At 34.7% G+C, this 20,675-nt stretch overlaps 1 protein-coding gene across 2 annotated transcripts in view; it reads right to left on the bottom strand.

The window, feature by feature from the left end:
* Window positions 1–20,675, bottom strand: part of LOC143253338 (NALCN channel auxiliary factor 2-like) — a 74,637-nt gene that overhangs the window by 18,113 nt on the left and 35,849 nt on the right. The gene's annotated exons all lie outside the window — the stretch shown is intronic.

The raw sequence follows: 20,675 nt of genomic DNA on the forward strand, positions 1-20,675 counted from the left end.
CACCCAGACCATCCAAGTTGGGAATTGTTCAGATAATAGAGTGAAAGAGATTGCCCTCAACCGTGTAAATCTGTTGGAGCCTTCACAAACCACTGACACTTGCTATAGAATACACGTAGTTCAAAGATCGATTATTTCTATACGTACTTTCAGTGCTCTTTCTTAAACGCCAACTGTTTTGGTTAAATTTGAGTGAGAAGAAAAGTTTCATGAAAAACTTATTAAAATTAAATTGTTTGTTTGTTGTCAAACGCAGTGTTACTTAGTCAGCTACCTGTTTTCTGCCTACTTATACAGGTATTGAAACTCGATGCTTAGCGTTATAAATCCACTCACTACCAAGTCACAGAGGAGAAAGAAAAAACAAGTAATACAACGTATAAAGTAATTTTAGTTTATATAAACCCCAACTGTGGATTTACGTAGTTGTGACGGATAGGTTTTATCGACCTAGCTACGTACTTATCTGTAGGTCTGTCTGTCTTCTCTCTCTATCTATCAGTCTATTAATCTGTTATGGTCTTACGAATAATTACAAGAATAAGATAGTTCATAACTGGCTTTTACCGTACAAATTTTTATCACTCCTTCATGGATTAATTCATTTGATAAATTAGCAACAAGAAGACAAATTTTGTCTGAAGGAAATTAAATTTAAAACACCCAAAGATGATCTTTGTTCTTCTTTTATTCTCCTATTAAATTTTGGGAATCATTTGAAGGAGTTCTGGTCATAACCTTAAGTAAATATTTTTAGGGAATGCTATCTTTTCTTTCTAGCCAAGCATTAACACTTAAAACAAAATTTATTTAAAAGCAGTTGATGAACTTCCTGAAGAAAAGTGGATGTTTTTCATTAAAATAAAACTTCATTCTGTTTTGAATGCATTTCTGAAAAAAAAAAAAACTTTTTGTTTTAGTCTTTGTCCTGTTGATTTTTCCTGTCGCGTGAGTAAAACGGCCTTCGTTTCCCATCTAAAAGGGAAATTAATTGAGACGTTTTATTTAAGAAATAAAAATAGGTAATTTACATTACAAAATTAATGCATCAAACAGCGCAGCTTAGTTGCTAAGTTATAGATTCAACAATATAAGTATCATCACTGGAATTGACATAACATAGATGGCTTATATAAATAACGTTTCGACTGAGACTTTGTGTTTTGCACTTCCAGCAAGCTAAGGAGCTTTGGTATTTAGGAAAGGCCTCATTGGCAGTAGCATTCGGTATACAAGATGTGCAGTCGTAGTATTATTAAGTTCTTGTTAATGAAAACCAATAACGTATTTGGTCAGTAAAGAAATAATAAAAATAACTGTTGTTTGTTAGTGTTCATGGTGACGTACGGATAAGAATCACCATGATATCTTGATCCAACGGAATAAACTCTGCCACTGAAATCCTGATCAATTTTTGTTCGATTGTCTGTTGTTGTTGCTAAGTGCAAATGTACAAAGTGAGCTTTCTATGTTGTGCCCGTTCTGGAATTGAGCACAGAACTTGAGTGTTATCATCTCTAGAGTTTACCAGTGAGATACTAAAGGGCGATCTTGATTCAACAAGATAAGTGCCACCACTGAAACATTGATTAAACATGATAAACATGCTAAAATCTTGACCAATCAAAATAAACATACTAAAATCTTAACCAATCAAATAAACATCGTCACTGTAAGAAGCCACACTATATCACATCTGATTTATTTCGTTCTTCTTCAGCTTTAAGCTACTTTTATTAATTAAATGGTCAATTATTTCTTAGGAAAGAAAAGTCTGCAACAAATTTTTGACTTTTACTAATTTAATTGTAGTTTAGGTTTTATGAACATTCATTTCCACGACATGTGCTTGGTTTAACTTATATTGTATCGATATTTTTAAATATCTTTGTAAACATTGCAAAATCGAATGTTTATGTTTTATACGATTAATAAAAAAATACCTGCAACACTTGCTAAATATTTTAACATGTTTATTTACATTCATTAAACAAAGGTATGTTTAAAAATTAAATGCTTAATGTGTTACTTTAACAAAAACCATAATAAAATAAATGTATTTTAATACATTTGTGTTTATTAAATAAGCCGACTTACCTTGTAACATATAACATTATATAAACATTATACTTTTTGTATTAAACATAGTCGTGTTTATTGTGTAAATAAACACTATTTACTTCGTACACAGCAAAGGATGTTTAACATTTAAATAGTGTAAATATGCACAATGGAGTAAAAAACTTTATGAATAAAAAACGTGGTTTTTTCCCCTTGTCTCAACATGGGACAGTGGTAATTTTACGGAATTACGACGCAAAAATTCGGGGTTGGAATACCCGCAGTGAATACAGCATACAGTTAAATGTATCTTTGTTCTAAAACAAACAAATAAACAATTATGTCACTTAAACAAGACACTAAAGTATTTTTTACGCACGCCGGCATGATTCCGCTAATTGTCTGTTTTCAGACCATCAAATAATTAAAATCAGACGATATACTTATGGCAAAAAATTATACATTGTAAAGTAAAATCAAGAAGAAAAAAATTATCTTCATATTATTATTCTAGAAAATTGTTATAATTACCTGATCAACAAACCTATCAAAATGTTTTTTGATTCATGAAAGAAAATTATTGTCAAAATAATTATACGTTAAAAACAAATATTTGATAAATAAATGCAGCGCAATGTATAACAAGACTGCTACTAAAATAACGTGTTTGGTGATAACATTTTCAAAATTCAGAAAGCGCATAGGTAGTTGATAAATTGATCGTTTTTTTCGCGAAATTGCAGAATGAGCTATAAGTACTACGTCCAGTGTGGAATCGAATTCTGAATTTCAACGTTATAAATGCTGGAGCTAACCGATTAGAAGATGAAATAAAATTGAATTGGACAATATTTCACTCAGTTAATTTAACACTATTTATAATAAAACATAACAAATTAAAAATACAGATATAATTCACAAATAATTTGGAAATATTCATTAATATCAACCTTTAGGATGCTTGTTATGATATAAATAAATAAATAAAAGTTTGGAATTTATAGCCTAGGTTTAACACACAAGTAACTCGCTATTAACAAATTAAGATTTACAAACACCATTTTAAACGTTAAAGATATAACGGCACTTTAAAACAACAACTACTGTTATGAAAACAATATTAAGTTGTTAACCAAACTCTAGAAAGTTATAAGCTTAATAACAATACCTTAAGAAAGTCTACCAATGACAGCAATCTGTGTATTTTGTTTTCATCTTTCCTCTTACTTGTGACCTATCGTAAACTCTTTGCTTTATATAATATAAAAAGAAACAACTGAAACAGTTAAAAGCAAATAAAGAATAATATAGAAACGTTTATTATTAATAAAGGAATTTCGCTAGTAAATTATAACCTGTGCTAAGCCCAGGAAGTCGTAAGTTAATAAATACCACGCCCAAAATGTATATAACAGTATGAAAGGCTATCTAGATATAAACACACACACAAATACATTCTGGAAATGACAAACAAAAACACGTACACAAGTACGTTCTGCACATAAAAAACAAGATAGACGGATATACATATAACAACAAATATTTCTGAGTTTTGCATTAACCAACATAAAATATGCATCACAATAAATAGAAATAAACAAGTTCAAAATACTATCTAAACACTATAGACAAAGTGGACAACGTGTTGAAAGTCATAGAGTCTACAAAATTGTTTCTCACTTGTTCTTTGGTTAAGATGTAGCTTACGTTATTATAAATTTTAGGCTAAACCGAAAAGTAGTTCGAGAAATGATAAGCGTAGTCTTAATGAAAGGTAATACCTGACTTGTAAATTTTTAAAATTGCACATTAATACAAAATTTGTTTACAGTTTTTGCAAAATTCTCTGATTTTATTTAATATTTATTTGTTTGTTTTTTTTTATTCCGCGCGAAGCTACAAGAAAAGTATCTGCGCTAGCCGTCCCTAATTTAGCAGGGTAAGACTAGGGGGATTTGTTTGTTTGTTTTTGAACAAAGATACTCGAGGGCTACCTGTGCTAGCCGTCCCTAATTTAGCAGTGTAAGGCTAGAGGGATGGCAGCTAGTCATCACCACCCACCACCAATTCTTGGGCTACTCTTTTACCATCGAATAGTGGGATTGACCGTCACATTATAACGCTCCCACGGCGGAAAGAGCGAGCATGTTTGGCGCGACGGGGATGCGAACCCGCGACCCTCAGATTACGAATCGCACGTCTTAATACGCTTGGCCATGCCGGACCAACTAGGTGGAAGGCAGCTGACTATAATAAAAAATACAAAAAAGATTTTGTAATTAAATTTTTTGATATTGCTCGGAATAAAGCGGACTTTTTCCAGAATGTAATTTCAGAAAATTGAACAAAAAATTACCATTTTGCCGTATAAAAGGCTTAGATAAGTCTTATGTCTGAATGTTTTTTATGGTTTGTCTTAAAAATCTTCAGAACAAAGTTATAGCTCTGTTATTGAGAACTACGTTTGATTCTGGAGTGTCTGGCGTTTTGCCTAAACATTAGCAACGTAATTAACTCTGTTGGTGAAGTGTTTTATTTTTTTTATTGGGTTTTTGGTTTAATTTTTTCTTTGAATTAAAAGCAGAATCTTCGATGTAAATCGAATAAGCTTCGGTGAAAAGAAATAAAACTTCGACACTGGTGATCAAATTTTGGAAAATCTCTTTTATATTTTATATTTAATATTTGTAATACGCCTACAACGACATACATCCTCAAAATAAAGTGGTAACCCAACACAATCTCTTAATAAGAGTCTCTGTGCTCAATATGGAGACTGTGAACTGAATGTGATTAACAGAAATCACGTTTAATGGCACTAAGACGAGTAAACAACTACGAAATGGGTTCGTATTCGTAATTCGAGACATTCAAGCCATTCACAGATGATATCGAATTTTTGACAACAGCAGAAACTTCAAATATGTTATGTGAAAAACGAAAATGAATAAAAAAATTTATATTCTTAGTAATTAAAATTACAAGAGAAAATGCTGGCTGCAAAATTTTATAAAAAGTGACTCATCTTAAAGAGGTATATAAAATTAAAGATAAGCACCTTTACTGCACAACACAGTGTAATAAGAACCTCAATCCTTCGAAACTGAGTCAACTGCTGAGAAAGACGAAAAGAAATACCAGCGATTCTTACCTAACCAAAACCGTCATAATTCATAATGTTCAGGTGGTTAAGGCTATCGACTCGTAATCTGAGGGTCGCGGGTTCGAATCCCCTTCACACCAAATAGGCTCGCTCTTTTAGCCGTCTGAGCATTATAATATGAATGTCAATCTCACTATTCGTTGTTAAAAGAATAGCCCAAGAGTTGGCGGTATGTGGTGATAACTAGCTGCCTTTCCACTAGTTTCACGCTACTAAATTAGAAACGGCTAGGGCAAAGAGCCCTCGTGTAGCTTTGCGCGAAATGCAAAAAACAAACAAATCAACCGGTACACTAACCATTAGTCTTTTGACAAGCAAAGTGATCAATTAATGTGAAAAATAGAGATTTAGCAACAAGCTAAACTCGAGAGCTAAACCAATTTATACACCTGTTTAAGTTTTAAATTACTTCCTACTTTAAATGATGTACTTATCAGGAAGACTACATTGAGAAATGAAAAAATGGTTTTGTTGGGGTTGCAAAATTTAGTTATCTCTAATATACGTGAGCCCTGAGAAAAGAAACGATCTACTGCAAAAATTGAAAACTCTATGTATTAGAACAATGGCGACTATAGGCTAAGCGGAATGTCAAATTTTTGTGTATGTGTAGGCCTGTGACTTGTTGGTCATACATTTTGGCAATAAAGAAACAGCATACAATCCACAGTCTGGTTCAGTTACTCTGAGCCCATTGTGTTTCCTCTTAAAGCTTGGCTTCTGTTTATTTGTTTGTTTTTGAATTTCGCGCAAAGCTACACGAGGGCTATTTGCGTTAGCCGTCCCTAATTTAACAGTGTAAGACTAGTCGTCACCACCCACAGTCAGCTCTAGGGCTACTCTTTTACTAACGAATAGTGAGATTGACTGTCACATTATAACACCCCCACGGCTGAAAGGGTGACTATGTTTGGTGTGACGGGGATTAGAACCCGCGACCCTCAGATTATGAGTTGAGTACCTACCCTAACCACCTGGCCTTGGCGGGCGCTTCACTTTTGAAGACCATTGGTGAGTATAAGAGTTAGATATATATAAACTGCAATTGAAAATAAATACGTTTCCAAAAACTCAAACCCTTTCTTTTTTCTTACCAAACTTTTATTTATTTTACCAGTTTTGCCGTGTCACATGCTACTCTTTAATATGAAAACTAAGAAAATCAGATTTTAAACGTTGGTAAAAAAAGATAGTTTATTATGTAAACTGAGTTTTTAACAAAATTAAATTGAGAAAACAAAATTTGCATATTTTAAATTAAAATACATTTATACTTTTCAAGAGAGTGTTCATTTGTGTTTTTATAGCTTTTATATTGAAAAATAAACTGTAATGCTACGAAACTGGTTAAGTAGAGAATCGATTGGTAAATGAAGAACCGTTTATTAAAATATGAAAGATTCGAGTTTTTTCTTTCTCACACAAACAGACACACACACACTTTCATACATGACATTTAACGTTTTATTTTTAAGGCAGAGACTGTTGTGTGTTATCTTGATTTTATACATGCCACAACAGTTAAAGCACACATACACAGCGTCGTTTTGCATTCTTGATAACTAATAAAATTATTGTAATTACAATACTAAGAATAGTGGATGAATACAAATGAATAATTTGTGAAACAAAAGGGCATCGGAAAAAATATTGTTGAGGAAAACTGAATTGTTACACAGAATCCTCCATTCATCGACTCTGTACATTCAGTAGTTTCACTATGCTGTTGTCGAGCGACTAATCGACCATCCTCCACTGGTAAGAGTGGAATGAAATTCAAATTACAAAGTATTCATCTGACGTTTATGATGCTATAAACGTACTTGTTAGCCAAATAACCGTTTCGTTTTCTAAAGGAAAAGTCTATGGAAGATTAAAATACTCGAAAGAACACATGATAGCAAGGCTCTTAACCTCACACGGGTTTTGTGGGAAAAAAAGGCAACTCAGTCTCATGACTCTGCGCCTTTCGATTTCAGAACTAAATTTAGAAACTAATTTGACCTTACTCTCTTTCACTCCAGTGACGCAGAACGTGACCTGTGTTCATGCAGTCTCCCTGGCAAATCAAACGTTGACATGGCGACGGATCACGACATTCTTATCTTGTAAACCTTAGAGTACTGTGATGTTGCTTAAAAAAAAAGATTAAACGAAAAGCAGATGGTTTGAAGTAACGGTTTAAAAATAAGAATTACTGTAGGCGTTTAAGGCTAGACTAACGTTAAAAATCCAACTAGAATATATGTCTTAATTAAGTATTACCTGTTGAGTGTTTCCTGTATCGTAAAAATCTACAAGTTTGAAATGCAAGGAGCAAAATTATCAATTAGACGTTTTGTTTTTGTGTTCAGCTCTTACAAGTATTATGTAGAGAAAGGCAATATTTATACAAGTTGAATACGTAATTGAGAGTCACGGGGTCGAATCACCGTCGCACCAAACATGCTCGCCCTTTTAGCCGTGGGGGTAATGTGACTGTCAATCCCACTATTTCTTGGTAAAAGAGTAGCCCAAGAGTTGACGGTGGGTGGTGATGACTAACTGCCTTCTCTCTAGTCTTACACTACTATATTAGGGACGACTAGCGCAGACAGCCCTCGTGTAGCTTTTCGCGAAATTGAAACAAACAAACAAACAAACAAACAAACAAGTTGAAGAGAATCACCTATTGGGGGATTTAAAATGCTTAACTACCAGAAACATTAATGACAACCGTAATATGGCACACTTGTGACAAAGAAACATCTGGTTAACATTTTCAACATCTTTAACAGGTTCTAGTACCACGAAAATGTATTTTCGTGTTTTAACAAAAGCATGGTCTAATCCAGCGGTTCTCAAACTTTTTGGTCTCAGGACCCCTTTACACTCCTTAAAATGATTGAGGGCCCCCAAAGAGCTTTTGTAAATGTGGGTTATATCTATCGATATTTACCGTATTAGAAATTTAAAATGAGAAGTTTATTTAAATACGTATTTGTTAATTCATTTAAAAATAACAATAATAAATCCATTATATGTTAAACATAACATTTTTTACGAAGAATAACTATATTTTCCAGAACAAAACACATTTTCAGTGAGAAGATCGACATTGTTTTACATTTTTCAAATCTCTTTAATGTCTGGTTTAATAGAAGACAGATGGATTCTCATATCTGCTTTTGCATTCAATCTGTTTCGATATGTTGTTTTGGTTAAAGCATATGAAGGGAATCCGGCCTCACACAGATATATAGTTGGAAAAGGGAAGAATATTTTAACAGCTTTTTTAGATAATTGTGGATATTCTTCTTTGATACTACACCAAAACTCGACAAGTGGTAGTTTAAAAAAGGTTAGTTGCAATGTAGAATTTGAAACAATATCAATGAACTTTTCGTACTCTGTTACATTAAAATCGATTGGTCTATTCTGCACTTTAAATGGATCTTTCACTCATATATGATTTTGTAACACCATGCATTGGTCATTTGAAAAATATTGGTTCACTGAGTTACGCAAATCTTTCAAATGTTGACAAATTTCATTACAGAACATCAAAAAATTACATCCGTCAACATCATCACCGATCTCGACAGAAATTTATTTATGTATTGGGAAGCTGTCCAGCTTACGATGACGAATGCAAGTTGTCCAAAATTCTAACTTTCGCTTAAAGGCTCGAATTTTATCATTGGCAACATATACTGTCAATTGTTTTCCTTGAAGTTACAGGTTCACTTCGTTCATTTTCGAGATAATGTCTGCCAAATACCCAAGTCGGAATAACCATAGTTTGTCTGTTAGTCGTTCTTTCAATGGTGTTCAGCGGCTAGTTCAGCTCACAACTTAAACAATCGCACAAGTGCTTTTCCTCGAGACAACCATCGTACTTCGGTATGCAGCAGTAATGCTTTATACAAACTTTCCATTTCATCACACAGAATATTAAAAAGACGTGTACTCAAGGGTCGAGATTTAATACAATTAATAATTTTTACTGCTTCATCAAGGACATTCTTAAGTGAAACTGGCTATTTTTTCTTTTCACCACGAATGCGTGGCGGTGAAGAATACAATGACTACTAGAACAGTTTGATGCCACTGCCTTCTTCGTACTAAGGCGCCAACAGTTTTATCCACCATGTTATTCAACAGATAGAATATTTCAGCACCAGTTGTGTTTGTTGACAAGAATTTACATAAAAGAAGATCTTCTTCGATGGTTAGTTGTTCTGATACCGAACGAATACAAGCAAAACAGCAAATCCAACCACTTCTGTAGATGCGTCCATTTGTAACACAAAAGTACAATTCTACAGACGAGATATTGATTCAGTCTTTATGTTTACAGCTAATTCTTTAATTCGACAAATTACTGTATCTTTGGAAAGTGGCACTACCGTGATTTCTTTTACAAGCTTTTCATCCAGCATGTATTCAGTAATGTCAACTGTACAAGGCTTTATTTGTCTCTCAGCTATTGTGTGCGCTTCTCCAGCCAATGCAATACGATAAATTACCCTGTAAGATGCTTCAGTGGCTTTTTCATTTCTAGTTTGAAAAGCTGTAACAAATAGTTTTTGGCTGTTAAAGAGCTGATCACATCTACATTTAAAACATTCAGTTCCTTTTTCTTTAAATTCTTGGTCTCAAAATTATTCCGCAACCTAACTAGTACCATAATACTATTTGAAAATGTTTTGTTGCGTAAAACACAATAAGGTATGTTATTAACAACGATAAAGCCGAGGGAAAGATAGCTTTCGTCATATTTTCGTTTCTCGTTTACAACTTTGCTCAGTTTCTTTGGAGTAGATTCCTCCTTTCCATGAGTCAGAGAACTCTCTGATATGCCAGTTTCATATTTTTCAGCATCTTTGGACGTAGACGGTGCAGCTGTGTGTTGAGAAAGTGAATCTTCTAATCTCCATTTTTTAAGCTAACGATCCATCCTTAAATATAAGAAAAATATTTTATAAATAAATTTTCTTTTATGTTAGGATAAAATATAATTAAATTATAAGATAAAAATGTTAGATGGAATTTTAAAATTTAGAAACGTTTTTAAAAAAATGAAAATTTAGAAAAGTTTCAAAATTTAAAAAACATATTATTGTAAAGTAAGACAACAAAGTGTACTTACTTCTCAAACGAATAGACAATTGTTTGCTGTTTGATTCCTTTCTGCACTTGTATCTCTCCTTCCAAATGTTTCTATTAAAATGTTAGATTTAAATTTATTCGAGCTTTAGTATAATTTTTACGGCCCGGCATGGCCAGGTAGTTAAGGCACTCCACTCGTAATTTAAGAATCGTGGGTTCGAATCCCCGTCACACCAAACATGCTCGCCCTTTCAGCCATGGGGGCGTAATAATGTGAAGGTCAATCTCACTATTCGTTGGTAAAAGAGTAGTCCAAGAGTTGGCGGTGGGTGGTGATGACTAGCTCCTTTCCCTTTAGTCATAAACTGCTAAATTAGGGACGGCTAGAGCAGATATTTATTTATTTCTGTAATAGAGAAAATTCCAAATTTATCAACCATACAGATTAAAATTCATTTAAACCCCAAGTAAATTCAATGAAAGTTTGATCCAAAATAATATCGCTTATATATACAAAAAACATGAGAACGAAATCTTAGAACTTAAAGACACAACCTTCCTTCTCAAAGACTCAAAACGTACTAAGACGTTATTTGCCTTTTTCACTCTCATTCTCTCGCTCGGTTCAAAACATACACAAACGTTTTATTGAAGGAATTATATTATGAAAATAATTTTGACCTCGGGAATCCCAGGGGTCCTCGCACCACATTTTGAGAAACGCTGGTCTAACCGATCGTTGAATGCGTCTAATGCGAGATATCAATTGTCTCTCCATAAAAAAAAAAATGCAAACTCACAGCCCCTAACCCTAACTAATCGGTGCTCTGTGCAGGTGCACCATTCGCACCTGCCATGGTACACCTCTGAGCTAAACTGTATTCTACTTTAATTGCCTTTAACAAAAACGCTCTGCTTTCTCATGACGTCTATACTGCACAAATCAATTAAAGTAGAGTCGAAATGGCCATGTTACAGCTATGAAAAGGCAATCGCACTGTTATTAACCTATTTTTCGTCTCTCTCACCTTTTGTTATGCGAATCATTTCAAAATCTAATTCGAGAGCTAACATTGCAATATAACTTTAAAGCAAATTTTCACTCTTGACTCAAAAACCCTGTTACTATTCAGACTGCTAATACAGAAATATAGTATTTGGGTACACTTACCCCACTGGGTCAGCAGTAAGTTTACTAATTCACAACGCAAAAATAAGGATTTCGATTCTCCGCGATGGGCTGACCTTTGCGCTTCAACCAACAACAACGAAAATAATTAAATTTAATAGCTAAGCTGATCTAGGCATCTGAACGAACATATTAGTGTGATATGCTGATTAGGAGATGAATGAATATTTCTTTGAATAATTTTACTTTGAAAAAAAATCAAGATACTTAACCTACACATGTGTGTCTAGTTTTTTACGCATACTGTTTGTTTGTTTTTGAATTTCGCACAAAGCTACTCGAGGGCTATCTGTGCTAGCCGTCCCTAATTTAGCTGTGTAAGACTAGAGGGAAGGCAGCTAGTCATCACCACCCACCGCCAACTCTTGGGCTACTCTTTTACCAACGAATAGTGGGATTGACCGTAACATTATAACGCCCCCACGGCTGCGAGGGCGAGCATGTTTGGCGCGACGCGGGCACGAACCCGCGACCCTCGGATTACGAGTCGCACGCCTTACGCGCTTGGCCATGCCCGGCCTTTACGCATCCTACAGACAGTATTTGTAAGCATTCATTAAGCCTTTTCAAGACTAAAATATTAAGCATTTTTACAGACCAACTACTTGATAAAGAAGAACAGCTCATCACTCCCATGTTCGGTTTAATAAAATAAACAGTATTTGAAAACTACTCTTAGAATAAGTTTAGCATAAATAACATGTCGAAGCATCTGTTCTTGTAGATTTGGTTAGAAGCAACCAAGTCACTTCGCTCATATCTAGAAGGAAAGATTTTCATCGTGATTAAGATTTTATTACATTATTGGTTGTTGTCAGTGTGTTTTCTTACGGACAGCTTACAGATTTTGGAATATTTTAGATTAAAACGATTTTGAATATGCAAATCAATAGGTCACGTGACAACCACACCGATATAAACTTGAGGTGGAATGAAGTATGTCAGAACTACATTTTAAAATTATTTGGCTTTCATAGGTAGGGTAATGCCAACGAGAGTCGATTGCTTTTCGAAAGGGTAAACAAAGCTCTTTGCGATGCAAAATAGTCATACACTTAGAAAATAAAAAATATATATATATTTAGATCTGAAATTTATATGTTTCATAATGTGTAATATTCCTTTAACTTAATATATCTGAAAAACAAAGGAAAGTAGGTCAACTTGAGGTGCCAGAGAAGAGACTTACAGGTCGTACACTAGTTTTAATAAGCTAAGGACTTATCGTAGGTGAGGATCCGTAAACACAAAAGTTAATGTAAAGGCTGATTACATACACCACACAACAGTTAGTAAATAAATTTTATCTTTTTTTCAGCCCGAGATTCTTATTGTTATTTGTAAGTATGCAGCAGTTGAAGAAGAAAATGGGTATTTACTTTTCTTCATAGGAAAGCCATACCGGTCAAGCTACCAAATGTAACATCTTTGATTTTTAATGCAATATGACAGTGAAACTGGCGCTGGGAAACTATAACTTTCAAACACTAGGTGATTTATGGAAGTCCTGCACGGACAAGGTGGATGCGTTTGCATTACAACCTTACAACTGAAATATGTCGTAGAAAATTAAAACTTTGTAGTTACCAATTGTTTATTAAAGATTCATGATTTATTTGAGTTTCTTTCAAATTATATTTCGATGTTGCAGCGTCGATATAGTTTATTTTTCAACTTCGTACTTGAGTAAATTGTAAAAAGAAAGGTACATAGAGAGTGCAACATTCATTCTGCAATATTTGTGAGTTTTGCAGTAACTGAAACACATACCAAACAATTCCTAACTCTCAGAAGTGTAGGTAAAAGTGTCATGATTCTCTATCTGTCTTTATTTGTTCTCGTGTTTCGAAACTTCTTTGAAATACCCATGGCTTTCATTATAATGCAAAGTGTCTGATCGTATTTGTAACTATGGACTTTGATGCACGTTAATCAAAACCTGACCAATTAATCCTTGAGGAACACTCTTCATTCCTGCCATATATGACGAAAATCAGATGAGAACTCTTTGAGTGTACGCACATACACCAGAGTGACAGAGTAAAACTAATGGCTGGAAATAGTTATCTAAGCCTAATAATATGAAACGAAACCAGAAATGGGAAACAGTAGCAAAACTATCACCCATATGAGGCAAAACTGATTAAAGTATATTATAGGTTTAGTGTTGTTTGGATCGTGCCTCTCTTCCTGACACTCGGACATTATTCTCAGGTTGATGTCCCGTCACGTTTCACTATGAGATCTTTAGTACTAGACAAAAGACAGTCATTATATATATAACATTATTGTTGTTTTGTGTTATATATGTAAAGTCACGATTTTAAAGGGACATTGTTAATAAAGGTGCGGACAAAACAGAGTCATGGTAACAATTGCTCTGACCTTCTAACAGCTTCAAGCACGATAAGAATAAATGGTATTTTTTTCTTACAAATCGATCAAAACTCAGTGTTTCTTAGCATCTTAACACCATTTTAGAGAAGTGAGAGGAACTTGAATTACTGTCGCTAGTATCACTGCAGCAATAGCGATAGACGGCTCGGCATGGCCAGGTCGGGTAAGGCGTTCGAATCCCGATTGCACCAAACATGCTCGTCCTTTCAGCTGTGTAGGCGTTATAATGTGACTGTCAATCCCACTATTCGTTGGTATAGGAGTAGCCCAAGAGTTAGCGGTGGGTGGTGATAACTAGCTGCCTTCTCTCTAGTCTTACACTGCTAAATTAGGGACGGCTAGCACAGATAGCCCTCGACTAGCTTTGCGCGAAATTTAAAAAAAAATTGTTGATCAATACTTCAAGAAACTTTCTATTTGCATATTTTGATTATTATTATCTTTTCAATCAATCAGTACTGCTTAATTTTATTTAGGATTTTGTAACTTACAAATCGCCCCCTTGTGGCTAAGCGGTAAGTTTTGAGCGCTAATAATTATAAAATTCGGTATTTCATTCTTGTAGATAGCCTGTTGTGAAGTTTTTTGTTTAACAAACAAACAGAGTTTACGAGTTTTGTTGTTTACTGGTTATAAAAATTTGGCTTACTTCTCCTTTATTGCCAGCTTTGAATTCTTCATCAACCCACGTCTATACTTGTCATGTAAAAACTAAAAATACTCACTTATTTTGAATTTATATTAGTCCATTGAAATTTCATTTCTTATGCGTCTATATAGGTGTGTGTGTACACAAAGCACACGAAATTTTTGTGTCTGTTAGTCTGTTATCTAACTACTCCTAGTTCGCTGTGCCAATCTTAACTAAACTTTGTGAGATGATGATTTGGAAGAAGGAGCATTTGCTGAAGATTAACCATCCTCCAATCCCCACTATTGCTGTTATTGAGCATTTATTTTCTTTAACGTAAGATAACGTTAACTACATTAATATATGGCACCACGTCATACATACCTACATATATCATACATCATACGTCATACATACATACGTAAAAGAAGATCAAACTTGTAATAAAACAATATATATACACAGTGTGAGAGGAGGACATACAAACGTCTTATGTATCTTAGAAAGTGCACAAGCCTTCTCCATGAAGGATTGCGATGGGAAAAAATGACCACCACTACTGCAATAATTCATGAACTCAGATGAAGTTAATACGAAAACAGCCAGCGTAATGCTGATAATAAGTGTCGTTTCTTGAGTTATATCCACTTCCTACTTTGTCCTGACCTCACAATTTCATCCCATAAAACACTTCTGCGGCCAATGGCCGTCAATTAATTAATAACGTGAAACACTATGGAAGTACTCTAAGAGGTGGGTGTTGATAGCGTGTAATGGATCTCCCCCTCCTACCACCATTATGGTGCTCGCTACCTCTTAACACGATGTCACCTTAACCATCGCACAATGTATATCATGTTTCCAGTATGTACGTATTGAGTGAGCTCTTAAACCTTATACAAAACTTTTGGTGAAGTAATGCTACTGTTATCAAATAGCAGGACTGGCTATTACAGTTAAAATTATCCGATCCTATTCTTATCAAATATCAGAATTAGGGTTATGGTTAAAATGATTCAATGCTGCTCTTATCAAATAGCAGGAATCACTATTACGGTTAAAATGATACCATGTTACGCTCTTAAAATAGCATGATTGATCCTTATGGTTATAATGATCACACAAGTGAAGTGCCGATTGCGCTTAACGGCATATTACAATTCGAACCTTGGATCTTTTGGCCACAGCCTGAAAAAAATGACCATTTCAACAAATCCAGTCTAGCACTACACGAACATTAAAAGAGAATTAGCAGAAAATTGTAAAGTATATTCATTAATTTAAATAAATCCGTAGAAAACTACATATATTTGTTTACATCTATTTATTTGAACCAATTAATGTTTTAGTTTCTTTCGAAAACGTAAAATCGGGGTCATTTAGAACACTGTAACAAAATTTAAATATTTTGTTGATACAAATTACAAGTTTCCGTTACTTTAAAAAAAGATATCTGTTCTAGCGTTTCGTATTAAAAATAACAACAACAAACGTATTTCCTTGTATTATACAGGGAGATTACAAAATATCCTGTACTTAAACTGCTCATAGACTATAAAAAACTACTTGTGGTAGGAAAACTAAATTTTACCAGAGGCACACTGAGTGTCAACAGTTTTAGTCGAGAGAATTTGGACATTGTACACAACGTTTCAAAAACTATCTCATAGCCTATCAAGCCTGTCCCTTAAGAAAAGCTGGTGCAAGCATAATTCATTCCAGATTATGTTCATTGATAATCAAAATTCACGTTTTCAGAGTCTTTGCGTTTTTGAGAATCCTATAACAAACATTTCCTCTATCGAAGTACTACATCCAAAATTTTGCTGACGCAAGTGCCACACGATCTCCTTGGACAGGAAGTAAATATTCATTTACTCTTTGGATATGTTTTACAGCCAAAAATATCAATTTGTTAACAGAGTCAAACAACACGGACTCGTAGATTTGATCTATGCTGCCGGAAAGGAAAGAAAGAAAAGAGAAATAAAAAGCTTGATATGAGAAGTGATTCAGATATGTGATGTAATATGGTTTGGAACACTCTGCACCACTTCTCAGATTTCTTCACCAAGGCTAACGATTCTTAAAACGCCTTGGATCAAAGTCATATCATTTACTGAATTTAAGCATAAGACTTTCTTCACAGTCACTCTGTACGTCATACATACAAAATATTTGAGCATGTTAAACCGCTTGTCACAACTCTTTGTTCAGGTTTTAAATATAGAACGCCACCAGGTGGAACGCCGGTAACTTCAAGGACTTACAACGCTAAAATCCGTGGTTCGATTTCCCGCAGTGGACACAGCAGACATCTCAGTGTGAATTTGATTGAAAGCAAACAATGAATAATTGTATGAGTAATTCTCTCAGCAAAAACGGCGTTCTAATATAGTTGTCATCTATTTATATAGTCCATAAAAATGTTTGGACGTTATTTTGCTCTTAAACGATAATTTTGTAGATGAGGGACGCATTTTTGTTTTCCTGCCAGACTTTTGGTACCAGGCCTTGCATGGCCCGATGGTTAAGGTGCTTGACTTGTAATCCGAGAGTCGTAGTTCGAATCCCCGTCACACCAAACATGCTCGCCCTTTCAGCCGTGAGGGCGTTATAATGTGATGATTAGTCCCACTACTCGTTGGTAAAAAGAGTAGCCCAAGAGTTGGCGGAGGGCGGTGATGTCTTGTTGTCTTTCTTTTAGTCTTACATTGCTAAATTAGGGGCGGATAGCGCAGATAGCCCTCGTGTAGCTTTGCGCAAAATTCCAAAAAAACAAACAAACATATTGTACCATACATCATCACAAATGTACTGAATTAACATATCACAACATCAAACGAAAGTAATGAAGTTGAAATAAGGTGGATAGAAAAAGGAAAAATCACGGTTTTGATAAGTATGTAAAACGTCATCTATTACATTAGCGTTGAAATGTTTATTTGGTTGAATTTCGCGAAAACCTACACGAGGGCTATCTACACCAGCCGTTCCTAATTTAGCAGTGTAAGACTAGAGGGAAAGCAGCTATTCATCATCACCCACCGCCTACTCTTGGGCTACTCTTTTTACCAACGAGTAGTGGGACTTATCATCACATTATAACGCCCTCACGGCTGAAAGGGCAAGCATGTTTGGCGTAACAGAGACTCGAACTATGACCCTCGGATTACGAGTCGAGCACCTAAACCACCGGGCCAACATTGAAATGTAAGTTTTTAAGTAAAATCGTTTCATGAGAATTACAACAAACTTTTAGTTCGTGGGATGTGTTTAGGCTAAAGTAATTTTCTTTAAACATTTCAAAAAGTGAATGTATGTAAAATGTAAACTCTCATGTAGTATTAATCTCTGAAGATATTTTAATATGATGACTTTTAAATGTAATATATTTTTACATCACAGCTAACTCATCAAATCAGTAATATCGTAGCTTAATCTGCATTTAATCACAAAACTTGTTCGACCATTTAAGTTACTTTGCTAACTTTTACTTGTAAAATGTAAGTTTAATGATGCATCTACTCTAATGCCTAAAAATTCTGCGAAACGAAAGTAAGAAGACATTAATGTATAATGTCGATTATAGATTTCGTTACTTATATTTGCTTTCAAACTGTTGCTAGTACAGAGATTTGAGTGCATTATAAAATATTTTAAATATGCAAATAAACAAGTCACGTAACAACCACAGCCAGTATAAAGTCGTGGTAGAACGGAATGTATCAGAACTACATTTTGGTTTTGTTTGGCGTTTTGTAGGTAGTGTGATGCCAGTAGAAACTAGTCAGTTTTGTGATTAGTATATAACAGCTCTTTCCGACGAAAACTATTGGTGATTAAAATCCTTTAGTGACTTTGAAAATGAGACAAAATCAAATCAGTGAAATAAATACTGATAAAATTACGAATAGCGTTTTGTCGTCTGAACCAAGTAAGTAAATTAAGTTATTAAAGAACAAAGTAACTAAGCTTGAACAAAACATGATAGTTTGTTTTATTAAAGTCGTAAAACCAACTGTTATTTTCTAGATTCTTATTTAGTTTTAACTAAAACATCAAATATGGATGTACAACTTCGGTTCCCACCAGAATAACAGTTTAATTAATATTTTACATAGTACAGGCTCCAAATAGTTTTATACATTTTAAAAATTTAAAACGCGATAACTTTCAAATAACGATAAACATGTATAGTATGCTATGAAAAAGCATTCGAATTTACTTTACTTTGCCAGCTTCATTAAATCATGAAGTAAACACTACCAAAAGAGTGACTGTTTGAAAAAAAAAAAGAGAGTGACCTCTGACTTTGTGCATAGTACAGTGGAACGCCATTAAGCCGCGGACCAGTAAATCGCGAAATCGCTCAAGCCGTTGTAGCAAGTCTTGTCCCAAAATTTTTGATGTATTAAATCTAATGCCTGGCTTTTTAAAGTTTCTCACACTCTCCTTGTCGTTGACACTGACATGACAAATGTGAGCGAGGATTATCGCGGCTCATCGCTAATTTAAGAACGTGCAAAAACGCGGCTTACAAATTTAATCCTGGCTTTATAACTTCAAGGGGATATTTAAAAAGGATTTGCTTTAATTTGGGAAATAAATAAAATATATTACAATAGAAATCGACCGTTAATCTACCTTATCCGCTATCTATGTCAGGTTTATGGAGGCCGCCATTGTTACCGAATCACACCTCTCCATACATTAAAGATAATCCGCGGTAAATCCATGACAAAAGTGATCAATAATTAAAGTATTATTTTTAGTTCGATAATCCGATATTTTTATGGAATTGTATAAATATTGGCCACAAACCCAATAGAAATCACTTCAGCTTCTGAATAAATAGTAAGCACATAATATTGAAAAATTGCACTTGTCAATTGTATCTGAATAGTCTATACATTAATATTAGAATGATCACGCTATGGCCCGGATGAGGCTCCTCGGCGGAGCTGTTGGCGACTTCGGCTTTTCAGTCACAAAGGTGTAAGCCGCGGTTAAGCAGGTTGACCCCCCAAATACCGCGGCTTAACGGCGCTCCACTGTATTTGGAACTCGTTTTTTCTCGTGTAACACCAAATTACAACAGTTCTGTAATGAACTAAGATTATGAAAAACTTAATAAAGAAAACGGGAAAGAAATAGAAGTTCCATGACCCATGTATCTTAAACGGACCAGTTAGCAACCAGCATAAAGACACGAGATGTGTGTTTGACAACCCAACGCAAAAACACTTGATCAATGTGTCCTACAAACGACCAACTCAACTCAAAGACAGGATTTCTGTCTTTCAGGAGAACCTCTCGAGAACCTAACTTAAAGAAGTGCAGTCCTTGCGTCACGAGAACTACTGAACATCTCAACACACCACAATTGCCCAGTAACCGAGGCTTTTCAATTTCGCACAGGAAAGTTATTGAACGTTACGTGCCAAGAGCTACACTATTCTATTTTAAAGACACTTAAAACTTGAGTCAGATGATATGAAAGCTAATCGAAGAATTTTGTTACAATTTTTGAAGTGTTTGTTTGAATTTTGCCCAAAGTTAAACGAGGGCTATCTGTGCTAGCCGTCCTTCATTTAGCTGTCCAAGACGAGAAGGAAGTCAGCTAGTCATCACCACTCACCGCCAGCTATTGGGTTACTCTTTCACTATCGAGATTTACCGTCATATTATAATGTTCCCACGGCTAAAAGATGCGAGTATGTTTGGTGTGACGGGGATTCGAATCCTCGACCCATAGATTACGAGTCGAGCGCCCTAACCACCTAGTCTTGCTGGGCCGTTTTTGATGTGATGCATAAAGCTACACAATAAGTTCTCTGTGCTCTACCCACCACGGGTATCGAAACCCAGTTCCTAGCGTCGTTAGTCCGCAGACATATCGGGAGCTATTTGAAGAATACTGTAGAACTAGAAATAAATCATTAAAATTAAGATGGTATTTGCTTAAGGTTTTGTTAAGTAACACAGTCGTTTAGCGAAAAAAATACTGATATACAATAAATATTTTAAAATATGACTGACATAGTCTTAGAATACAATATTGCTTTTTACTTAGTAACTTACTGTATAAACACATTACTGTGATACTGGAAACAGTCTCATACAATTTACATGTTCCTTGT

This window comes from Tachypleus tridentatus, chromosome 6 (genome assembly GCF_004210375.1).
Source record: "Tachypleus tridentatus isolate NWPU-2018 chromosome 6, ASM421037v1, whole genome shotgun sequence".
Taxonomy (NCBI): Eukaryota; Metazoa; Arthropoda; class Merostomata; order Xiphosura; family Limulidae; genus Tachypleus; species Tachypleus tridentatus.